A 26,486-nucleotide genomic window follows, 5' to 3' on the forward strand; every position below is an offset into this window, starting at 1 on the left:
CCTACCCAGAGCTATAGCTGGTTTTAGAGTTCCAGCTCTGGTTTCTGGATTCTGTTGGAATTCTTGCTTGGACATTGAGGACAGCAAAACCTCACAAGGGGAACACCACCACACCCATCTACAACATGAGTCTATATTCCAGATCCATTGAAGATTTTGGGTTGATCAGCTTAAACACATACTACCCCCAAGAGCCCAACACTGGAATTTGTGACAAGTAGCTTATTTTTTTGTTGTTGTTTTGTTTGTTTGTTTGTTTTTTTTTTTGCCACACTCAGAAGAGTGTTAACTTCATCAATACTCTCTGTCATGAACAAAGCTCATGGAAAAAAGCAGGACAGGACCTAGGAATTTTCTACTTGCCTTTCTGCTGCATATAGTCTCCCTTTCCAGCAAATCACATCGGGAATGTACAGTTGTTATGGAGGCAAGAAGCCTTGCTGGTGCATTCCTGGACTATTTGCTCCTAGATTCTACCAGAGCTGAAATGTGACCCATCTCCTTCTGCTTTCAGGGATCCTTCCTCTGTATCCAGGCACTCCCCTCTCATTCAGGTCCTTATTGTGTCTTGCCTAGACTCCCCAGAAATATTTCTTTTACATTATCTGATATAATGTCTTTGGTCTAATAGTAGAACTCCCTATTCAAAGAATGCCACTAACTTCTAATCTCTTTAATATGAATGCAGAAATTCCCCTGACCCTGTTTCCAGAAGGTTATCTCCAGGTTTCCCAGGATACTCAACTTCCTCACATGGTGTAGTATTGTCACAGAACCCACACAATCCTCCTATTTACTCTAAGTACTTTTTAGCTTGTTTGTAATATCTTATATAGGATGAATTCTATGCAGACCATTGTTACACTGCATCACTTTCAGAATAATAGCAAGAATGCAGTCTCTGTGCAATTCAGTACATAGGTAAACATTTCCTAGACAGTATTTGTGATCTCTGAATTTGTTGAATCTATGGATGGATTCTGTGGATGTTGAAGGCTAATAGAATAACTGGACTTTTAAAATAATTCCTGGCTTCTTAGTCTCCTTTAAAATTATATTTTCTCAAATTTCCTTAACTATGCTACACTTCAGTTACCAGAAACTGAGAATGAGTTTATCCATCTCTCCTACATTTCTCTTTTGGGTAGGGATTTTTATTTTCCAAAGTGAAGGTTACTTTTACTTTTATTTTTTTTGTAAGAATTTGCTGTTCCTTTTCTCCCCTTTTTAAAATATTCTTTTCATCCTTTGCTTACACTGAAAGAAATTTATAATTGGGTTTATGTTAGCTAGACACATCTGTTGATGTACTAGCTTCCTTCACAGTATGTACCTCGCTATGGCTGTTCCTTACAGCAGAACTGAAACAGGATTTTCAGCTTAGTTGTGCCTACTGCTTTGGGAGAATACGAGCTTGAATGTGTTGCATTGCTTTCTTTTAACATATGATCAGAGCTGAGGTGTGGTGAGACACTGTATCCAGCCTATTTCATCTGAGGACCATCTGTATCTCAAGGCAGGAGCTGGCTGAGGCAGATGCTCAGATGCTCAGGCTGAGCTGCCATGGAGACAAAGAACCCTATGGTCCTGCTCTGGGGAGGATGCCTTCAGGGTACTGGATATAGAAGTGGATGTTTTTAGTCAACAATTTATCAACCTTCCAATGGAAGAATATCCTATTTTTAATGCCATGTATGTCTGAAACATCAATTATTTTCATTTCTAAAATCAGTTGTGTTGCTATCACATTAAATCTGCTGTGAAATAGCAGTGAATGTCAACACGTGGGCCTTTGGTTAATTGCTGTCTTTTTATAAAAGAACAAACTTTAATTGATACATTTTTCTTTTGCTTAAGTCATTAATGATGTACTATGCTGGCCTTGTCACAGGGTAGTTCTGCAAACGGTGTCTTTAGGAATAAAATAAATGGCATTTTCAAGGTGTTTATGCAAAAATCTTGGCTGTCCCAATGCTAATTAAAGTGGAGGATGAACACCCCCAGAAAGTCATGTGAGCTTAGAGCTGAATCTGTATAACTAACAGCTAGGAAATAAAAATTGAGTGTCTAAGTTTTTGCTTCAGTACATTTGTTCTTTGAAAATATATACAGTCCAAGAGAATGACTAAAATCTTGATTCTTTCACCATGTCTTCAAAAGTGTGCTTTCTGTTTTCAGTGAATGACAAAAGAAAAATATTCCCTTAATTGGTAGGGTATTATGGACTGAATGTATGCTTCCCAGACTCATTTATTGGAGATCTCACCCCAATGGGATGGAGGTGATACTATGATTTTTGGATATGGTTCACCACGAATAGAAATTTATATCCTCTGTGAGGCATGGAGAAGACAGGCATTCACTCCAATGGATGCTTCAACTGGGTCGTTGGGTAATGGTTAGTTAAGGGCAGCAAAATGAATACTCATTATTAAATCCTACTGACTCTACAAGACATCCAAAAGGACATACACATGGACTATCCCTGTATTTTGCTTCATGAGGCACTAATTCACCTGAAAACTCTATCAGCAGGAAGACTTCACAAGATGTAGCCTCTTGGCATGGGACTTGAATTAACCATGAATATTTTTAAAAGACAAAGATTTCTTTTTTTAAAAATTTAATTATTTATTTTTTATTTTTACATGTTAATCCCAGTTCCCCCTCCCTCCCTTCTTTCCTCCCTCTTCCTCTCTCTGTCCCCTCACATGCACCCTGACCACCCTCTCCTCCCATCCCCCACCCCAATTCTACATGTAGGGCAATGCCATCCAGGTTGGGTCATGTAAATCTGTCAAGTCATTTGAAGTAGGGACTAGGACTTCTCTCCTGTCTCTAGGTTAAGGCAGTATCCCTCCATGGGGGATGTGTTTGCAATGTCCTTTTGTGCACCAGGAATACATCCTGGGTCCACTTTCTGAGGTCCCTTAGACTGCTCAGTCCTTCTAGCTGAGACCCATATTCAGGGGGACCTGAGTCAGTCCCATGCTGGATTCCCAACTATCAGTCTGGGGGCCCGTTACTTCCTCCTTGTTCAGGTCAGCTGTCTATGTGTTTCTGCAACCTGGTCTTGTCCTCTCCCTCTGTATTTGGATTCTAGTTCAACTCAGTGTTTAGTTATGGGTGTTTGCTTCTGTTTCCAACAGGTACTAGATGAGGGCTCCATGATGGTGGATAAGTTAGTTTTTGATCTCACTATCTGGGAAGGACATTTATGGTAGCCTTTCCATGGTTGCTCAAATTGTTAGGTGGCGGCAGTCTTGTAGGTCTCTAGACCTTTCTATAGGTTCAGTTTTCTCTTCAAACCAATAAGGGCTCCCTCTTTTATGTTCTCTCTCTCTCTCTCTCTCTCTCTCTCTCTCTCTCTCCCTTCTGTCTTCTACTCCTACCCTGACTCAATCTTCCTAATCACACGTGATTCCCCTTCTCTTTCTCTTATTTCTCTCTCCATTCACTGCCTCCCCCACTTCCCATGTGCTCTGGGGAACTTGTCCCTTCTCCTTCTGTGAGGGACTTTATATGAATCTCTTAGAATATGCCTTGTATCCTAGTTCCTCTGGTGGTGAGAATTATAGGTTGGTGATCCTTTGTTCTAGGTCTAAAATCCATGTATGAGTGAGTACATACCATGTTCCTCTTTTTGTGACTGGGTTACCTCATTCAGGATGGTTTCTTCAAGTTACATCCACTTGCCTGCGAATTTCAAGATTCCATTATTTTTTTCTTCAGAGTAGTATTCCATTGTGTAGAAGTGCCACATCTTCTTTACCCATTCTTCAGTTGAGGGGCATCTACGTTGCTTCCAGGTTCTTGCTATTACAAATAGTGCTGCTATGAACATATTTGAACACATGTCTTTGTTGAATAGATGTGAATCATTTGGGTATATGCCTAAGAGGGGGATTGCTGGGTCCTGTGGTAAACTAAGTCCCATTTTCCTGAGGAACTGCCATACTGATCTCCAAAATGGCTGTAAGAGTTTGCACTCCCACCAGCAGTGGGGGAGTATTCCCCTTTCTCCACATCCTCTCCTGCATAAATTGTCATTGATGTTTCTAATTTTAGCCATTCTGGCAGGAGTACAGGAGCACAGACACTGAGAGCAACAATTAATAAATGGGACCTCCTCAAACTTAGAAGCTTCTGTAAGGCAAAGGACACAGTGGACAAGGCCAGATGGCAGCCCACAGACTGGGAAAAGATTTTCATCAACCCTGCATCCAAAAAAGGGCTGATTGCCAAAATATACAAAGAACTCATGAAACTAGTCAACAAAAACACTAAATAACCCTATTAAAAATGGGGTACAGAACTGAAGAAAGAATTCTTAATAGAGGAAATTGAAAACGCTGAAAGACACTTAAGAAAGTGCTCAACAATCTTAGCTATCAGGGAAATTCAAATCAAAACAACTTTGAGAAAGACAAAGATTTCTGTTTCACTAAACTGGCATAACCCTTAACAATAATCTAAACATCTGTCCTTATAGCCACAGATAAGTTTAGTCCCCACTCCTCATTAAGGAAATATTCATTTGCAACTATTACAGAAAACCCATAACTGATCAAAACACAGAGTTATGGAACCCAGACCCAATGGATACATATACAACACACTCTTTCACCTAGGCTCAGGTAATATTTTGGAGGAGGGGGCAGAAAAATTTTGAGAGTTGGAAGATCAGGAAATTTGCTGGGAGATTGTGTCTCCTGGCAATGTCAGAAATTATACTCAGAAAGTCTCACCAACATGACTGCCCAAGCATGACCTGAACAAGGCTGATACCAATAGACATGCAAAAGTGATCTGGGAAGTCCATGAAGCCTCAACCCTACACAAAGAACTACAGACAACTAAGGAATACTGAGTGTAGGTGAAATATTCTCCTGTATGGGCCATCAGAACAATTGGATATTCAATACCAATTGGTTAGCCCTGAAAACATACATATAAATAACATTATACAGACTGAGGTGGTTATATTTAGGCTTTGTAAACTGAATACCAGTGTGTATGTCTTGTTCTTAGTTTCTTGAAGCATGCCTCAGTTCCTTGGGTTTCTTAACTTTGGTATGAATTTCAGAATTAGAGGAAAACATATGAGTATGAATACTGATATCATATTAATTGATAATTTCTTATCTGTACAGATTTATTTGAGAATTACTGATACCTCTATAGCTTTGATTCTGCACTTTTTAAATTCACTAAATAATTTTATTGGTCTTCTGATTAGTGACCTTGTACAAATTCTGTTGCTTTGCTCCAGATAGTTAATATTTTATGCTGTGTTGTGATATTCATTTCTTTTCTGGGAAATATTATATGCATACTGCTTGTACTATGTGAGTCATCTGTGGCTGTCGTTGGGCTCCAAATTTTGCATTAAAATATATTAAACATTTTCTTTCAAAAGATTTGTCAGAAATTTTTAACAGACATTCCCTAGTGGTTTGTCAAGAGCTTTGTAAATATTGAGTTATTATGAGCCTTCCTAGGAGTGGTGACCCCAGAATGGGTCACATGTAAAGGCTCTTGTTTCCCAGACTTTTAACCTCACAACTGCTAGAGGTTCTTTGACCTCTTGATAGATTTTTGTTTTTTGTTTATATTTTGTCATATTGGTTTAATTTTTCTGTATTTCATTTCTAGAGTGAAAGAATTAAAGTAAAAAAATTCAAAATGTTCCTATTGTTTTCAGATTAAATTCAAGCACTATGAAGACCTCTCATTCTGGTTTCTTTTTATTTTATGTTCAGGTGATAATATATTTTCACTTTATGTTTTTATTCAGACATTTTATCTGGAAATCAGAACTTCAAATTATTATATATTTTATGAAAAATATAATCATTTGACATGAGAAGGCAAACTCTTATCGATCACTTCTGAATAAATATGATTTCTATCATCCATTTGCATAAATGGTACCTATGAGAGTTGAAATTATTCTTAGCAAGGCCCCGATCAACTGTTTCTTCTGTAAGTTGATCTGGGGCTTGCTGATAGTTTCAGCCAGATAGTCTATGATCATCATGGTGAGGGGTATGGAAGCAGGCAGGCAGTCATGGTCATATAACAGTAGCTGAGACCTCACATCTGACCTACAAGTAACAGATGAGAGTGAACCATGAATGGAGTGTGTGCTGTTGAAACCTCATAGTCCACCCATGAGGACACACCTCTTCTGACATGGCCACACCCCCTGCTCCTTCCCAAAAATTTCTACCAACTGGAAACAAGTATTCAAACATATGAGTCTATGGGAGCTATTTTCATTCAAGACACCACAGGGAGTCACTGTAACTTCCTGCTCTGTGCATCTGTGAGTTGTGATGTTCTGTGATTCCTATGACGTACTTTCCAGTTATGTAGATCACGAAGCCATAGTGTACTTTGTCTCTTCACAACAGAGAATTTTTCATCACTTCTCTAACTATATTTTGTTAATTTTTTTTGCAGTTCTCCAATGTTATTTGACATTTAGCAGGTTAGTTCTCATCCACATTGACTGTCTGTAGACAGTCTGTGGTAACAGGCACATAGGTTACCAATGTATACAGCTTGTTTGGGGACTCCTTATCCTTGTTACATTTTCTAGACAAATGTACATGGACACGGTATGGAACATTCATTATTCCTTTGGCCCAGATGGCTTTATTGAGCCTGGTATCGATGCACATGTCTGGGGTTCCCATCTCCTTCATGACAAATTTCTCGATTACCTTGAGTGCTGGAGGATCACACTTCTTGAAGCCCAAGCCATGGATGTACTTGTGGATGTTGATGGTGTACTGTCGGGTCACCACCTCATTGATGGCAGAACGGCCCTCTCGTCACCCTTCTTTGCGGGAGCCATTTTTCTGGGCCCCAATTGGAAAGCTTTGTTAAGTATTTTTTAAAGATGTATAATTCTATTAACTATTCCCAGAAAAATCGTATGCTTTGAAGTTAAGTATGTTTCAAGATCACAAGATGTGTTATTGAATTCCTCCTAAGTTTCTAGGTCAGATGCTGTCTAGCTCTCAGCTTCAGTGAACTTCCTGCTTCTTCTGATGTCTTTGGCGTTTTTGTTGGGGATCAGTGGTTCCCACCATAATTGGTGTCTGTTACCTCCAAGTCTCTGGATAGTTGCAGCATGACCAATACACAATTCAGTTCAAACTCAAGCTACAGTATTTTCAACTCATGACAAAAATTTCATTTCCTTACTGATTTAATAAGCAAACATGAACTGAATGTTTCAATAAGTATCAAGGGCTTGCCTCATTGCTGCAGGTAGCAAAGTGAAAAGTATCTTTCAAAGCTATAAGACAATCCCTAGGGTTTGAACTCAGATAGAGAAATACATTATTTGAAGCAAAGATTGTAATCTGGAAACCTAAAATAATGTATAGCCTAGTGCTGGGACAAACTTTTGCAGGAGACTACAAGGAGGTGAATTTTAAACTAAAGAAGCAGAAGGGAAGATCATCCTGTTAAAAAAATATGTCACATCCATCAATATCCAGGGTTAGGAAGAAAATGAGGTAAAATCAAAATTCTGTGGTGAGAGAACCCAGGGCCTTAGGGTACACATACTGGGCGATAGCTGAACATACAAGAAGAATTGAAATATATGTCCTCAAAGCAGTAGAATATATGTTCCAGGGATGATATTCATTTTGTCTCCTTCTGTGGCACTGACCACACCCATTGGGGGTGAAGCCAGGGGCAGAAGTGACCTGGGGAACTAAGTCAGTGGAGGCAAGGGAGAGTGCTCTCTTGCAAGCTGCCCGGGGACAGGAGGACTTCCGGAGGAATTCTTGGAAGCAGGAACCTGTTGGTGTTCACCTGTCTATGTTGTGAGATATTTCTCCATGAATAAACATCTGTATGGCCTAATTGTTTATCCCGATCCTTATTAAACTGTGCTACAGGGAAGTTGATGTCCATATACCAAGACAAAAGGCATGTATGTTCCCAAAAAATGGTATGTAGGTATGGTGATTTGAAAAAGAATGGCCTCAATAGACTCATATGTTTGAATACTAGGTCCCAGGCTGATAGTCCTATTGGGAAAGATTAGGAGATATGGTAGTATTGGAGGGATTGTGTCTTGGGGTAGGCTTTAGGGTCTCCCATTGTTTCAGTTTAGGACTCTCTGCCTTTTACTTGTGGATCAAGAAACTCTCAGTGATTCTTGCCTCTATGCCTAACCCTGGAGTTATGTTCAGGAAGCAGTCTCCTATACCAATTTGTTCAAGAATACCTCCTACTTTCTCTTCTGAGAGGTTCAATGTGGCTGGATTGATGTTGAGGTCTTTGAACCATTTGGACTTGAGTTTTGTGCATGGCGACAGACATGGGTCTATCGTCAGTCTTCTACACACCCGCATCCAATTGTGCCAGCACCATTTGTTGAAGATGCTACCTTCGCCCGATTGTATAATTTTAGCTGTTTTGTCGAAAATCAGGTGTTCATAAGTGTGTGGGGGTAATATCAGGATTATCAATTCTATTCCATTGATCTACCTGTCTATTTTTGTGCCAATACCTGGCTGTTTTCAGAACTATAGCTCTGTAGTAGAGCTTAAAGTCGGGGATGGTAATGCCTCCTGAAGTTCCTTTATTGTACAGGGTTGTTTTGGCTATCCTGGGTCTTTTGTTTTTCCATATAAAGTTGATTATTATCCTTTCAAGGTTGGTGAAGAATTGTGGTGGGATTTTAATGGGGATTGCATTGAATCTGTAGATTGCTTTTGGCAAGATTGCCATTTTTACTATGTGTATCCTATCTATCCAAGAGCATGAGAGATCTTTCCATTTTCTGGTATCTTCTTTAATTTCTTTCTTTAGAGCCACAAAGTTCTCATTATATAGGTCTTTTAATTGTTTGGTAAGCATTACCCCAAGATACTTTATGTTGCTTATGGCTATTGTAAAGGGTGATGTTTCTCTGATTTCTTTCTCTGTCTCTTTATCGTCTGAATAAAATAGGGCTACTGATTTTTTTTTAAAGTTCATCTTGTATCCTGCTAGTTTTCTGAAGGTGTTTATCAGCTGTAGGAGTTCCCTGATAGAGTTTATTGGGTCGCTTTTGTAAACTATCATATCATCTGCAAATAGAGACAGTTTGAATTCTTCCTTTCCATTTTGGATCCCCTTGATCTCCTTTTGTTTTCATATAGCTTTAGCTAGAATTTCAAGTACAATAGTGAAGAGATATGGAGAGAGAGGGCAGCCTTGTCTTGTTCCTGATTTTAGAGGAATCACCTTAAGCTTCTCTCCATTTACTTTGATGTTGGCTGTTGGTTTGCTGTATATTGATTTTATTATGTTTAGGTATGTTCCTGTTAACCCTGATCTCTCCAAGACCTTTATCATGAAAGGGTGTTGAATTTTGTCGAAGGCTTTTTCAGCATCTAGGGAGATAATCATATGCTGTTTCTTTTTCAGTTTGTTTATATGGTGGATCACGTTGATTGATTTTCGTATGTTAAACCATCCCTGCAATCCAGGTATGAAGCCTACTTGGTCATGGTGGATGATTTCTCTGATGTATTCTTGAATTCAGTTTGCTAGTATTTTATTGAGTATTTTTGCATCGATATTCATCAGGGGTATTGGTCTGTAGTTTTCTTTCTTAGTTGTGTCTTTGTGAGGCTTGGGTACCAAGGTTATTGTGGCCTCATAAAAAGAGTTTGGCAATGAACCTTCTGTTTCTATTTTGTGGAAGAGTTTGAGGAGTAGTGGTATTAGTTCTTCCTTGAATGTTTGGTAGAATTCTGCACTGAATCCATTTGGCCCTGGACTTTTTTTGGATGGAAGGCTTTGGATGACTGCTTCTATTTCATTGCGGCTTATAGGTCTATTTAAGTTGTTTGTCTGTTCTTGATTTAATTTTGGTAAGTGACAGTTATCCAGAAATTTGTCCATTTCCTTTGAATTTTCAATTTTTGTGGAATACAGATTTTCAAAATATGACCTGAAAATTGTCTGGATTTCCTCTATGTCTGTTGTTATATTCCCCTTTTCGTTTCTGATTTTGTTAATTTGCATGTTCTCTCTCTGCTTTTTCGTTAATTTGGATAAAGATTTGAGTATCTTGTTGATTATCTCAAAAAATCAACTCTTCGTTGCATTGATGTTTTGCATTGTTTGCCTGGTTTCTATTAAGTTGATTATTTCCTGGTGTCTACTCCTATGGGGTGAGTTTGCTTCTCTTTGCTCTAAGGCTTTCAGTTGTGCTGTTAATTCTCTTATGTGACTATCCTCTGTTTTCTTCATATGGGCACTTAGTGAAATGAACTTCCCTTGTAGCACTGCTTTCAAGGTGTCCCATAAGTTCGGGTATGTTGTGTCCTCATTCTTGTTGAATATTAGAATGTCCTTAATTTCTTTCTTTATTTCTTCTTTGCACCCAGGTGTGGTGCAATTGTACATTGTTCAGCTTCCATGAGTTTGCAGGTTTTCTGCTATTTGTGTTGTTGTTGAATTCCAATTTTAAAGCATGGTTGTCTGATAAGGTACAGGGGACTATTCCTATTCTCTTGTATCTGTTGAGGTTTGTAATGCCACCTAGTATGTGGTTGATTTTAGAGACGGTTCCATGTGGAGCAGAGAGGAAGGTATATTCTTTTGTTTTTGGATGGAATGTTCTATAGATGTCTGTTAATCCCAGTTGAGACATAACTTCTGTTAGTTATTTTGTTTCTTTGTTGAATTTCTGATTTGTGGTCCTGTCTAGTGTTGAGTTTGGTGTATTGAAGTCTCCCACTATAAGTGTGTGAGGTTTTATATGAGCTTTGAGTTTTAGTAGCATTTTTTTTTTTTTTTTTTTTTTTTTTACGAATGTGTGTGCCTTTGTATTAGGGGCATAGATGTTCAGAACTGAGATTTTGTGTTGATGGATTTCTCCTGCGATGAATATGAAATGAACCTCTTTATCTTTTTTGATTAATTTTGGTTTGAAGTCTAACTTGTTAGATATTAGAATAGCCATGCCTGCTTGCTTCTTGGTTCTATTTGATTGGAAAATCTTTTCCCAACCCTTTACCCTGAGGTAATGTCTATCTTTGAAGCTTAGATGTGTTTCTTGTATGTAACAGAAGGATGGATTCTGTCTTCGTATCCATTCTGTTAGCCTGTGTCTTTTTATAGGTGAGTTAAGACCATTAATGTTGAGGGTGAGTAAGGACCATTGATTGTTGATACTTGTTTGTTTTAGGGTGTTGTTGGCAGTGGTATTGTGAATATATTATTTCTGCTTTATCCTTGGTTTCTGGTGTAGTTGGTTTATCTGTTGCCTACATTTTTGTGGGCATAGTTATCTTCCTTGGGTTGGAGTTTTCCTTCCAATACTTTCTGTAGGGCTGGATTTGTAGATACATATTGGGAAAATCTGGTTTTGTCATTAAAAATCTTGTTTTCTCCATCTATAGTGATTGAGAGTTTTGTTGGTTATAGTAGCCTAGGCTGGCCTCCGTGTTCTCTTAATACTTGTAGAACATCTATCCAGGACCTTCTGGCCTTGAGGGTTTCCATGGAGAAATCAGGTGTAATTTTGATAGGTCTGCCTTTATATGTTACCTGTCCTTTTTCCTTCACTGCTCTTAATATTCTTTCTTTATTCTGTATGCTGGGTGTTTTGATTATTATATGTTGAGGGGTCTTTTTTCTTTGGTCCAGCCTATTTGGTGTTCGGTATGCTTCTTGTATTTTCATGGGCATGTCCTTCTTCAGATTTGGAAAGTTTTCCTCGATGATTTTGTTGAATATATTTTCGTCATCTTTGAGCTGGGCTTCCTCACCTTCCTCTATGCCTATTATTCTTAGGTTTGGCCTTTTCAAGGTGTCCCACATTTTCTGGATGTTTTCTGTTAAGGATTTGTTGGACTTATGGTTTTCTTTGGTTGATGAATCTATTTCTTCTAGTTTATCTTCTGTGCCTGAGATTCTCTCTTCCATCTCTCGAATTGTATTGGTTATGCTTGCATCTGTAGTTCCCGATATTTTTGCCCAGTTTTTCTATTTCCATCATTCCTTCGGTTTGTGTTGCCTTTATTTTCTCTATTTCAGTTTTCAAGTCTTGAACCATTTCCTTCACCTGCTTAATTGGTTTTTCTTGGTTTTCTGTACTTTCTTTACTTTCCTTGAGGAGTTTGTTCATTTCTTCCACTTTTTTCCCTCCTTTTCTTTAAGGGATTTTCACACATCTTTTTTGAGGGCCTCTATCATTTTTATGATGGTAATTTTTAAGTCATTCCCTTCTGCTTCCTCTGCTTTGTTGTTGTGTTCCATTCTATTTGGTGTAGATTCCCTAGATTTTGGTGGTGTCATGCTTGTCATTCTGTTGTTAGGTGTTTTCTTGTAATGCCATCTTCTGATAGCTTCTTCCAGTAGGTGTTGGTGGGGTCTCCCCCTCTCTATATATGGTACTTCCCTGGTGGGCTTATGTGGGTCAGAGATTCAATATCTGTAGCTCTGGGTGGTTGAAGCTCTATAGGAGGTCTCTCCTCAGACAGGGACCCAAGAATGGTGTCAGAGCTGCGGATCCAGTAGAAGATGCCTCTTGCCAATGTCTCCAGCCAATGGCTGGCAGAAGGGGACAAAGGCTGAGTTGTAACTTGGGAAGGTTTTGCAGGATATTAGGATCTCACTGGAAACTGGAATTCTCCAGGTTAGGCCTCTTTCTTTAGCAGAGGCCCTGCTTTGGGGGTCAGGGATCTTGCCAGTGGGAACTCAGAGTGGACCCATCAAGATAGGCAGATCTCTGGTAGGGGCCCAGGACTCCAGCAGAGGACTGGAGGTGGGGTCAGAGACCAAGCAGGTGGAAATTACGGGTGGTTCTGCGTGGATAGGCAGGTCTCTTTTGTTCAGAGTTGCTCCAAGAAGTCTCTGAAGTAGGGTGGATTGTTGGCTTCACCCTCTGTCCCAGTGCTGAACCAGAGCAGCAGAACAGTGGGCAGGATAGGGCACAGGGTGGGAGGGGCAGGCTCGCGGTGGGGATGGGTGGGGGTGTATCAGAGCTCCAAGGGTGCTCTCAATGGGGACAGGACTCAGGAGCAGCGGGATCAGGGGCCAACCCAGGGAGTTTGGAGTGGGAGTGGGGAAGGGGAGAGGTTGTAGGGGAGAGGCAGTCCACTTGGGCCCAGACTCACCTCTAGCCAATGGCTGGCGGAAGAGGACAAAGGCTGAGCTGTAACTTGGGAGGTTTTTGTAGGATATTCAGATCTCACTGGAAACTGGAACTCTCCAGCTGAGGCCTCTTTCTTTAGCAGAGGCCCTGCTTTGTGGGTCAGGGATCTTGCCAGCTGGAACTCAGAGTGGACCTGCGGAGATAGGCCCTTCTGATTTTTTTGAGTTTATCTTGTATCTTGCTAATTTGCTAAATGTAGGAGTTCCCTGGTAGAGTTTTTTGGGTCATTTATGTAAACTATCATATCATCTGCAAATAGTGACAATTTGACTTCTTCCTTTCCAATTTGTATCCCCCTGATCTCCTTTTGTTGTCTTAATTGCTTTAGCTAGAACTTCAAGTACAATATTGAAGAGATATGGAGTGAGTGCGCAGCCTTGTCTTGTTCCTGATTTTAGAGGAATTGCCTTAAGCTTCTCTCCACTCAGTTTGATGCTGACTGTTGGTTTACTGTATATTGCTTTTATTATGTTTATGTATGTTCTTGTTATCCCTGATCTCTCCAAGACCTTCATCATGAAAGGGTTTTGAAGGCTTTTTCAGCATTTAGTGAGATTATCATGTAGATTTTCGTTTTCAGTTTGTTTATATGGTGGATTATATTGATAGATTTTTGTATGTTGGACCATCCCTGCATTCCTGGGATGAAGCCTACTTGGTCATGGTGGATGATTTCTCTGAAGTTTTCTTGGATTTGATTTACCAGTATTTTATTGAGTATTTTTGCATCAATGTTTATGAGGGATATTAGTCTGTAGTTCTCTTCCTTAGTTGTGTGTTGCTTAGTTACCAAGGTAATTGTAGTCTCATAAAAAGAGTTTGGTAATGAACCTTTTGCTTCTGTTGTGTGGAACAATTTGAGGAGTATTGGTACTAGCTATTCTTTGAATTTCTGGTAGAATTCTGCACTGAAGCCATCTGGCCCCAGGCTTTTTTTTTTTTTTTTTTTTTTTTGTTTGTTTGTTTGTTTGGGAGGGTTTTGATGAATGCTTTCATTTCAGTAGGGGCTATTGGTCTATTTAAGTTGCCTATCTGTCCTTGATTTAATCTTGGTAAGTGAGAGCTATCCAGAATTTTGTTTATTTCCTTTGAATTTTTGAATTTTGTGGCATACAGGTTTTCAAAATATGACTTGAAAATTGTCTGGAATTCCTCAGTTTTCGTTTCTGATTTTGTTGATTTGCATGCTCTTTCTCTGCTTTTTGGTTAGTTTGATAAACCTTGGTCTATCTTGTTGATTTCCTCAAAAAAAAAAAAAAACTCTTTGTTACTTTCTTTGTATTATTTTCCTAGTTTCTACTTTAATGATTTCAGCCCTCAAATTGGTTATTTCCTGGCCTCTACTCCTGAGGGTTGAGTTTGCTTCTTTTTGTTCTAGGGCTTTCAGTTGTGCTGTTAATTCTCTAGTGTGACCATCCTCTGGTTTCTTCATATGGGCACTTAGTGCAATGAATTTTCCTTGTAGCACTGCTTTCAATGTGTCCCATAAATTCAGGTATGTTGTGTCTTATTCCCATTGAATTCTAGGAAATCTTTAATTTCTGTCTTTATTTCTTCCTTGACCCAGGAATGGTACAATTGCACATTTTTCAGTTTCCATGAGCTTGTAGGGTTTCTGCAATTTGTATTCTTGTTGAATTACAACTTTATAGCATGGTGGTCTGATAAGATAAAGGGGGCTATAATGCGGTTAAATAAGGATCAGGATAAACAAATAGGCCGAATAAATGTTTATTCAGGGAGAAATAACTTACAACCTAGACAGATGAACACCAGAAAGTTCCACCGGATGCTCTCCTGTCCGAGTCCTGCCAGCAAGAGAGCGTTCCCTGGCTCTTCCTCAGACCTCCTTCCACAGGTCACTTCCACTCCACCCCCCAAATGGGCATGGTCAGTGCCACAGAAGGAGACAAAGTGAGTATCTCCCCTTTTAGTCTAAAGAAAAGATTTAGGCTTGATACAAAACCATGTACAAAACAGTGAATAACAAGTGTGCTCTAAGAAAAGGAAAATCGAGAACAAAATGACCTACATATCTAGTCCTAGGGTGAATGCATAATGGAGTTACAATAGAGTTGTCCTAAGCTGGAAAACATAAGTCTAGTACCTAATATATCTAACTAGGAAGAGAGAATAATAGTTGTGATAGTTTAATCTTCAACCTCATCAAGACCTGAGAAGGAAAATAATGATACTAGGGTAGACAGGAAGTGCAGATGGGCAACTTCCAAAAGGTGCAGCGAGGACAGAAACAGCAAGCTACCTGGACAGTCACCCTAGGTTTCACAGTAACATTGGTACACCCAGTTTTGGCTAAGGCAAAGAGAATTTGACAGACCACAACAGCAGGGAGGTAGAAATGCTGTCTTACCCTGACTTGGCAAGGTCCAGCAGTCTTCTATATTTGTCTCCTGCAAACACATAGGACCGCATGTCCAAATCAGTGGTCAAGGAGGGGGCAGTTCTTTGCCCAACAGGCCATTAGCTGAGGCGAGAATGAACTCCAGCAGGAGCAACAACAGTGTCCAACATATTTTCGGGAAAGTGCACGGTGCTGTCAGGAGCAACAGTGTCTCATGTCAATGGAGTTCTAATATTAAAACATTTAAATGCCATGTTCTGCATGTCTATGATTGAAGATTAAGCATCTATGTCTGACTAATCTCATAGGTAAAGGAAACATGAGTGAAGATAATCTGTAATACTCAGGAAATTGGCTAAAAAACTGATTGAAACTTCCCTGAGTAAAGCAGGAACAAATACTTAAACAATATAACAATATAAACAATAAATCCCTAAAATAGAGGTAAAGTAGAAATGTCAAGACAAGAGGTAGAACTATAAAGGGCAGCATGATAAATATCCCAAATTGTATCAATATACAAAATGTCTTGAATACAAGAAAAGTATACATACATAGAATATGGCAAGAATAAATGTGCATAAATTGTATCAATATACGAAATGTCTTGAACATACATAAAAGTATAAATACATAAAATATGGTAAAAATAATGTGCATAAAACATCGTAAGTGGAAAGATTTCACACAATATAACAAAATATAAACTTAATTTTACATAGCTTACCACATATAAGAATATATAACAATGTAAGCTATAAAATACTATTATCTCACTCTTACTCAAATTCACAAGAAATTAGGCGAATCTACCTATATCCCATCTAAACCATACCTTTCCCAACCATACTCTATTTCTGTCTAAAAGATAAACCCGAGTGTAAGCATCACCTTTCCTACCCAACCCTAAATAACTAAAACCAACCCAAAGAAGATGACTATTATCCCCAAATTCCAAGGGTAGGGAAAGGGGGCGTCGTTATCTTAAGGTTACTTCCTGCTGAAATGGGATGATGATTGCTCCATGGGATCCTGTAGGAAGAAAATTTTTAGCAACCAAATTTCTCAACAGAACTGTCTGTGACATATGTAGCTAGTCACTGTGTGGCAGAAAATGCTTAACTGTAGTTCTATTTGAAACTCTGGCCAGGGCATAATAAGAAGGTGCACTATTACAGCTAGCTAGTCATGAGTTGTCTCTAGCAAAACAGTCTCAAACCGGTTTTAGGGTGATGTTTGTAGTCCAGATGCATCAGGTTGAGTCAAGTGGAAACGATGACGTGGTGCCCCATCTTCTTTCCAGAGAATTCAAAGACTGCTGTTAGGAATTGTTATTATTCCTTGTGGAAAACTTAAACATCAATATTAAAGTAAAAATTTCAAGTTTTAAGGTATGCATTAAGGGAAAGGCAAAAATAAGCATTAAAATGTATGTGAGAAAATTAGGATTTCAGAGAGAAAATTAAGTATAAGAAATGAGTCCCCAGATTTTGTTTTCTTCTGCCTTACACCAATTGTCTTCTTCATTTAAGGCAGAAACCATGAATTTAATCTTAACAACATGCTTGAATTTAGAGAAGGAAAGCCAAATCCAACTCCAAAGCCAGCATTGGTTTACATAAATTGGGACTTCAGGAATACTAGATAGTAGAGAGAAATAGACTTCTGTATAGAAATAGTTTACTAGAATTAAATATTTTTACCATATATCAGATTCTGCTTCATTAATTGATTGTTTCTGGAGAGCTGTCTTCTCTTCTGTAGGTACCTACATGTTCAGCATTTTTTTTTTTTTTTTGACTGTTTGAAGATAGGTTTTCTCTGTTTTCCTGTAAGAAAAACAGAACACTTCCCCTACCTTTGAGAGGTCTCCGCACATCTCCTGGAACCTAATTTGTTGGATGACTTGTCATTTCTCTTCATTAAGATGTTTCGGTGTGAGTTTTTATAATAGGCACAGAATTTTCTAATTGTGTGGGAGGTTGTCTTCCACTGTGACTGGGAATGTTCGGATCACCTGTGACGTGGGGGCCTTCGAGAGGTCCCCCCAAGGATTTTCCCAATGGTAAAGGGTTTCCTTGCTTGTCTCTGGTCGATCTACACTCATTTGTCCAGTGTCTGCTTTGCCACACCTTCTATATAACCCAGGAGGCTGAGGCCTTCTGTTTGATTCATTCCTGGGAGTGTTATTTCTAGGGAAGCTTTGCCTACAATTTCTTTTTAGATGTCCTATCTTACCACAGTAATAACATCTGACATGTTGATATCTCTTCAAACCTTTGGAGATGGCTTCTCCTACCCAAGCTTCTAAGTCACCATAGTTAAGAACTCTGTTATCTTGATGTCTTCTCAGACCTTTAGATATGGCTTCTCCTACTCATGCTTCAGTCTTATTGTCATTATACTCAATGTTGGCTGTATATAGGACCCATTCATCCAAGGATCCTGATCGCATTTTTAAAGGCCAAAGCACCTGTTTGCATTGAGGATTCACATTCTCATAAGCTAAAGAGTCTATGAGTATTCGCCTAGAATCTATGTCTGCTACCTCTAATTGTACTGTCCTAGATAATCTTTCTAGAAACACTCTAAAGTGTTCTACAGGTCCTTGCCTTATCTTGGTATAGGATTCTATCCTCTCTCCTTATTCATGAACCTTATCCCAAGCATTCAGAGCTGCTGTACTGCATAGAGACAAGATACGTTCATCATAGGCAGCTTGGGTTTCTGGGTCAGCATAAAGACCCTCACCAAGAATTTTATCTTGCGGAGCTTTATAACCTTTCTTTAAGCCCTGAAGTTCAAGAGTTTTTGCTTCCTCTCTCCATAAAGCCCTCCATTCTAATTGAGAGGAGTTTTCAAGGACAGCTGATATTAATTGATCCCAATCCTTAGGGGTTACCTTGCTATTCCTTGCCCATGATTCTACTAATTGCTTCACATATGGTGAGTGCATGCCATAAGAGACTACTGCTTCCTTTATACCTTTTAAATCTTTCATACGTATTGGTTCCCCCTGATATGCAATGACACCTTTTGGGTGTTTTTTCATTGCTGGTTTTTCATTAATAGATACAGGGAAAGCTCCCCTGACCCTAAATGGTGTGGAAAATTTTAAGTCTTTTTCATGCCCTGTTACCTGTAGTTCTTCTTCTGATGTATCAGACTGAAGGTCTTCTAAAGCCTGAAATCTATTCACCATTGTTTCTTTGAGTGAACTTCTTGAATCAAATAACTTTCTAGAGACTTCATTGCATCAGTCAGTTTCTTACTTTCTCCAACTACAAATGATTCCATGTTTTTAATATTCTCATCCTTAGATATTATCTGAATGGCGTGTAAACTGCCTTCCAGAAACAATGTTCTGTCTGCGAGCTTGCCATTATCCTCAGACATGGAAGAGATTCTATCATCTAATCTTTTTATCTTTTGTTCCAGTTTTTTAAACTTATTAGTAGCTTCCTCTGACCAGGAACAAGCTGTTTCTGCTAGCGTGTTAATGCATTGCATTGTTTCTGTTCTGGTTATTGAGGCATCAGACATGGAACAAATTCTGTTTTCTACTTGGTCATTTTTATGTTCCATGGTTTGTATTCTACCTGTCAGCTCTCCAATGCCATCTTCAATATTCTGAACCTTTTTTTCTAAGCATTTTATGCTTTGAATTCTATCATTTTCAATGTTTCAAATCCTTGTTACTAAGTCTCCTATGGTTTGTACAAGTTCCTTATTGTTTGTTGTAATCTCAAACCATTTCTTTAAGAATATCATGTTAATGATGAAACCCATTGCTATTACAAAATAAAAGTACATTTTGGTCCAGTCATAATTTTCTTCTGCTAAAATTCCTTCTATATATGAAGTAAAATAATTCCTAAAATCTGCCATAGGTTTGGAACAATTGATCTCAGATATTATATCAGCTTAAATTGCAAAGGATGTTACAATTACCTTAGGAGTACTTCTGCTGTCCTGGAACTTTGATGCTTTTAGTTGTAGATCTCAACTTGTGGTAGTTAGCCTGGAGGTGTACCACCAAATAGTATCTGGAAGTGTACCACCAAATATCATCTGGCAGCAGATGATCCTTCTGATCCTGGTCCCTGTAGAATAACTCTTAACAAACTATGGCAAGCTAAATTTTGTTAGACAAATGAGTAAAAGGAGTCTTGTGGAATTGCTGGGACTGCAGGGTAACCACGGGAAATGCACAAGCAGGGCGGGCGCCAAGCAGCTCTGTGCAAATGCAAAGTGTGGAAATGGGCAAAAAATGAGAAGCAGTGAGTGCCTTCTCAGGCCCGCTGTGGAGGCAAAGGAGTTATAGGGCAGAGGCAAATGTCCCAAAGCTCTGGTGAGTCCACCTGGCATGGGACCCTGTCTGTTGGGGATGGTGGGGGAGGGGAGCGGCATCTGCTACCTGGGTGAAACCCAGGTCCCGTGAAAATCCTAATCCTGCTTCTGACACCAGATATTGCGGTTAAATAAGGATCAGGATAAACAAATAGGCCGAATAGATGTTTATTCAGGAAGAAATAACTTACAACCTAGACAGATGAACACCAGAAAGTTCCACCGGATGCTCTCCTGTCCAAGTCCTGCCAGCAAGAGAGCGTTCCCTGGCTCTTCCTCAGACCTCCTTCCATGGGTCACTTCCGCTCATGGCTCCACCCCCCTATGGGCGTGGTCAGTGCCACAGAAGGAGACAAAGTGAATATCTCATTACAGGGCTATTCCAAAGTTTTTCTATCTGTTGAGGTTTGTTACGTTGCCTAGTATGTGGTTGATTTTAGAGAAGGTTTCATGTGGACCTGAGAAGGAGGTATATATATTTTTTTGTATATGTGTTTTTATGGAATGGTCTATAGGTGCCTGTTAAACCCAATTGTGATATCTGTTAATTCTTTTGTTTCTTTGTTAGTTTCTGTCTGGCAGTTCTGTCTAATGTTGAGAGTGGGGTGTTGAAGTTCCCACTATGAGTATGTGAGGTTTTATGTGAGCTTTGAGTTTTAGTAGCATTTCTTTTACGAATGTGGGTGCCTTTGTATTTGGGGCATAGATATTCAGAATTGAGACTTTGCACTGATGGATTTCTCCTTTGATGAATATGAAATGACCTTTGTAAAAATATCTCTTTTGATTGATTTTGGTTTGAAGTCTAACTTGTTAGATCTTAGGATAGGTACACCTGCTTGTTTCTTGGGTCCATTTGATTGGAAGATCTTTTGCCAACCCTTTACCCAAGGTAATGTCTGTCTTTGATGTGTTTCTTGTATGCTGCAGAAGGATGGATTCTGTCTTTCTAGTCTTTCTGTTAGTCTCGGTCTTTTTACAGGCATGTTAAGAACATTAATGTTGATGGAAAGTAAGGACCTTTGATTCTTGATTCTTGTTTGTTTTAGATTTGTTGTTGTTGGTGTTATTGTGAGTATATTTGCCCTGTTTTTTCTTTTGGGTTCTGGTGAAGTGGAATTATCTATTGCCTATGTCTTTGTGAGTGTAGTTAACTTCCTTGGGTTGGAATTTTCCTTCCAGAACTTTCTGTAGTACTGAATTTGTGGATATTTATTATGAAAATCTGGCTTTGTCTTTGAATATCTTGTTTTCTCTGTCTATAGTAATTGAGAGTTTTGCTGGGCATAGTAGCCTGGGCTGGCATCTGTGTACTCTTAGTATTTGTAGAACATCTATCCAGGACCTGCTGGCCTTGACAGTTTCCACGGAGAAGTCAGGTGTAATTGTGGTAATTCTGATAGGTCTGCCCTTTATTTTAACTCCTGGTCTTTTCCCTTCGCTGCACTTTATATTCTTTCTTTATTCTGTATGTTAGGTATATTGGTTATTATGTGGCGAGTGGTCTTTTTTTTTTTTGTCCAGTCTGTTTGGTGTTCAGTATGTTTGTTGTTCTTTCATAGTATGTCCTTCTTCAGATTGGGAATGTTTTCTGCAATGATTTTGTTGAATATGTTTTCTGTACCTTTGAGCTGGGCTTCTTTTCCTTCTTTGCCTATTATCTTAGGTTTGTCCTTTCCATGGTGTCCCACATTACCTGTATGTTTTGTCGTAAGGATTTGTTGAATTTCAGATTTTCTTTGGTTGATGAATCTATCTCCTATAGTTTATCTTCAGTGCCTAAGATTCTCTTTCTATCTTTTGTATTCTGTTTGTTATGCTTGCATGTATAGTTCCTTATCGGTTACCCAGTTTTTCTATTTCCAGCATTCTTTAATTTTGTTTTCTTTATTGTCTCTATTTCAGTTTTCAGGTCTTGAACTGTTTGAATTTTTTTTCCTTTATCTGTTTGATTATATTTTCTTGGCTTTTCTTACTTTCTTTAATAGAGTTGTTCATTTCTTGCATTTTTTGCTTGGTCTTTTCCTCTATTTTTTCCAATTTTTTGTTTGTTTTTTCTTTCATTTCTTTAAGGGATTTTCTCACATTAGTTTTGAAGGCTTCTATCATTTTTATGAAGTTATTTTTTAAGTCATTCTCTTCTGCTTCATCTGTTTTGGTGTGTTCAAGTCTAGTTGGTGTGGAGTCCCTAGATTCTGGTGGTGTCATGCTTGTCTTTGTATTGTTGTGTGTTTTCTTGTATTGCTGCCTTCCCATTGCTTCTTCCAGTGGGTGCAGATGAGGTCTCTCTCCCACCTCCCCTACTGTAAGTGGGTCAGCAGTTTGATGTCTGTAACTCTGGATGATATAACTCTCTTGGAGGTCTCTCCGCCATCAGATGGCTGGAGATCCAAATATCAGGCGAGTTTGGCCTCAGGGTGGTCCTTCCTGGATAGGTGGGTCCAGTGTGCTCAGAGAAAACCCAGGAAGTTCCATGGAGGTGGAGGGGATGTTGGACCTGTACTCTGTCCCAGTTCTCAACCAGAGCAGTGCTGCAGCAGGTCCAGTAGGACAAAGGGTGGGGGGGAGGGCAAGCTCTGGGTGGTGTATGGAGCAGACTACCAGGACTGTACCATCCAGGGCCAGGATATAGGGAGGAGCGAGATTCAGAGCTAACCCTGTGCGTATGTGTTCAACTGTATTTTCCACTTTTTTTTTTTCCTATGAGGTTCAGTGTGAATGGATTATATTGAAGTTTTTGATCCATTTGGATTTAGGTTTTGTGCATGGTGATAGATAAGGATCTATTTGCATTCTTCTGCATGTTGACAACCAGTTATACCAGCACCATTTGTTGAATATATTTCCCTTTATCCATTTTATACTTTTAGCTTCTTTGTCAAAAATTAGGTTTTCATAGGTATGCAGATTGATATTGGGACCTTCTATTAGATTCCATTGGTCCTCCTGTCTATTTTTATGTCAATACCAGGTGTTTTTTATTACTATAGTTCTATAGTAGAGCTTGAAGTTAGGGATGGTGATGCTCCCAGATGATCCTTTATCATATAGGATTGTTTTAGCTATCCCTGGGTTTTTTGTTTTTCCATATGAAGTCAAATATTGCTCTTTCAAGGTATGTGAAGAATTGTGCTGGGATTTTGATGGAGACTGCATTGAATCTTTAGCTTACTTTTGGCAAGATTGCCATTTTTACTCTGTTGATCCTACCTATACAAGAGAATGAGAGATCTTTCCATTTTCTGTTATCTTCTTTAATTTTTTTTATTTAAAGACTTGAAATTCTTGTCATACAGGTCTTTCACTTGTTTGGTTAGAGTTACTACAAGATATTTTATGTTATTTGTGGCTATTATAAAGGGTGATGCTTCTCTAATTTCCTTGTCAGCCCATTTGTCATCTGTATATAGGACAGCTATTGATTTTGAGTTAATCTTGTATCTTGCTACTTTACTGTTTATCAGTTGTAGGAGTTCTCTGGTACAGTTTTTGGAGTCACTTATGTATATTATCATATCATCAGCAAATAGAGAGAGTTTGATTTCTTATTTCCCAAATGGTATCCCTTTGATCTCCTTTTGTTGTCGTCTTATTGCTATAGCTAGTACTTCAAGTACTATGTTGAATAGACATGGAAAGGGTGGACAGCCTTGTCTCGTTCCTGATTTTAGTGGGATTGCTTTGAGTTTCTCTCCATTTAGTTTGATGTTGGCTGTTAGATTTCTGTATATTGCCTTTATTATGTTTAAGTATTTTCCTTGTGTCTCTATTCTTTCCAGGACCTTTATATCATGAAGGGGTATTGAATTTTGTTGAAGGCTTTTTTTAGCATCTAGTGAGATGATAATGTGTTTTTTATCTTTCAGTTTGTTTATATGGTGGATTACATTGGTGGATTTTTATATGTTGAACAATCCTGCAACCCTGGGATGAATCCTACTTCATCATGGTGAATGATTTTTTTCTGATATGTCCTTTAATTCAGTTTAAAAGTATTTTTTTTGAGTATTTTTGCATCTATGTTCATGAGGGGAATTGGTCTGTAATTCTCTTTTTTAGTTGTGTCTTTGATTGGTTTTGGTATCAGGGTAATTGTAGCCTCCTAAAAAGAGTTTGACAATGTTACTTTTATTTCTATTGTGTGGAATAATTTGGTATTAGATCTTTGAATATGCACTGAATCCATCTGGGCCTGAGTATTTTTTGGTTGGGAGACTATTGATAACTGTTTCTATTTCCTTAGAGGTTATAGGTGTATTCAAGTTGTTTATCTGTTCTTGATTTAATTTTGGTATGTGGTACTTATCTAGAAAATTGCCCATCTCCTTAAAGTTTTCCAATTTTGTGAAGTACAGGTTTTTGAAGTATGACTTTCCTCAGTGTCTGTTGTTATGTCCAACTTTTTGTTTCTGATTTTTTTAATTTGGATATTCTCTGTCTGTCTGTTGGTTAGTTTGCATAAAGGTTTGTTACCAGTAGTTTGCCCTCCAGGCTGGTCCCAGAACCACATCAGCCCCCAAACAACATACAGAGACAATGTACTAGATATAAAGCCATAGGCCAGTTACTAACATTTCTTATTGACTAGCTCTGTCTTAAATATTGACTCATTTCTATTAATCTAAGTGTTTCCACGTGGTGTAGGCTTACCGGAGAAAAGGTCCGGACCTCTTACTACTCCTGAACCTACATTTTAACTCTCTTACTACATCTCCCTGAAGCCTCCTTATCTCCTAGTCCTGCATATCTTGCTTTCCTATTTGCCAACAGTACTTTATTCATTAACCAATAAGATAGACATATAAAAAGGATTTTAACATAGTAAAATATATAACAAAACAGTTATCAAATAAGAACTATTATTAACAATACTTAGTCCACTTAGTCCATTATCATTTAGCAAGATTTAAAGAAAATATTCCACCATCTATCCTATCTTTGTGAGTCTAAAGTCTTATATGTAACTTACCTTTAATCCTAACTAAGGAAAACTATAACCATAACTATCTGTCTTCAACTCTCTCAAAGACCACAGAAGGACAATATATAAACTCTAGAAATGAAAGAGACATCTTGCTACCTGGTCAGTCACCTGAAGTTCTTCTGTAATGTTCCATCTTCAGCCTATAGGTCATAGTGTGTCTGGCAGACTCCTCAGCAAAGCAGGAACTTTAGACTGTCCACCTGTATTGGCAGTTTGTCAGTCACTTTTCTCTCTGTCCTGAAGACTGGTTAGCAGATGCTTCCATGAAGCAGGAACCCTGTAGCACTGTCCATCCTGTTTCAGCAGTCATTTTTATGTGGGCCCTGCATATCCAGTTTATACACAATAAAGTCAAACAGTCCATACAAGAGCAGTATCTTGCCCAAATGGCTGGTCTTGCCATATTGGAAGTAAACTACATAACAAGTTTCTTCGATGTCCATCTTTCTTTCTAACTCAGGTGGTGTTACCAGGAGCAGTTGTGCCTCACTGTTAAGAAAAACCCTAAACCATTTTAAATCCCATATTCTGTAGGTCTTTGAAAGGTTTTAAGAATATTTATCCACCTCAAATACATCTTTGTATCTCTAGAAAACCTAACTAACTTAATTCTACGTTTTGACCATTATAGGTAACTATCTATAATCTTTACTAAATTACATATTACATTTCCAAATAAACTATATAAACACAATACCCAAACAAGAGGAGAAATACATATATCACAAAATTGACCTTAAACTTGTATCAATAAATGAAAATCCATTCCATAACAAAGTATTCATTTCTATACCATAATCCCCTTTTTACCTTTAAAAAGAGATTGGTTGTGATCATTAACCATTTATAACAAACCCAATTTAAATGAAAACAAGCTTTTATAGACAATATTTTGGAATTTGGGCATAGTTCTTTCCAAACTGCTTCCTGTTGGTAGGGGTTGCTATGTTTGGGAGCCTAAGAAGACACAGAAATCCTGGCTGTATTGGTCTGCAAGTTTGCCTTGTCCCAGCTATTTTAAATGTTGGATCACCTGGGACATTGTTTCAGGGGGTCTTGCTTGATCAAACCATGTTAGTCTGGAAAGAATCCATAGCTTTTCATTTTCTGTGGAAACAAAAATAGAAATTCTTTTCCCCTGTAACATGTCCTTAGACTTAAATTTGGAAGTCAAAGCATTTTTAAAATTTATCAATTGGATTAATTCAGCAGCATTGATAATCAAGTGTACTGTAGCAATTATTCCTTCCTTAGCAATTTAGAAATTCAAAGACAATACAATAGCATATATCCACACTCTGTGTATTTTCCATTTTTACGTGGTTTTATTATTACTTTATTTTTTTACTTCTATTTGTTCACTTATTGATACGGGGATTTGTAGTGAGGTAGTCCTTCTGTAGCACTGACCACGCCCATCGCTCCCTGGCCAGAGTTTCAAATAGAACTACAGTCAAGAATTTTCTGCCACACAGTGACTAACTACATATGTCACAGCCAGTTCTGTTGAGAAATTTGGTTGCTAAAAATTTTCTTCCTACAGGATCCATTGGAGCAATCATCGTCCCATTTCAGCAGGAAGTAATCTTAATATGACTATGCCCCTT

The 26,486-nt window shown here is 38.5% G+C and overlaps 1 pseudogene; it reads right to left on the reverse strand.

The window, feature by feature from the left end:
* Window positions 1–6,460: 6,460 nt before the first annotated feature.
* On the reverse strand, window positions 6,461–6,871 carry LOC127234382 (60S ribosomal protein L31-like; annotated as a pseudogene).
* Between the last annotated feature and the right edge of the window lie 19,615 nt (window positions 6,872–26,486).

Source organism: Phodopus roborovskii, unplaced genomic scaffold (assembly GCF_943737965.1).
Source record: "Phodopus roborovskii unplaced genomic scaffold, PHOROB, whole genome shotgun sequence".
Taxonomy (NCBI): domain Eukaryota; kingdom Metazoa; phylum Chordata; class Mammalia; order Rodentia; family Cricetidae; genus Phodopus; species Phodopus roborovskii.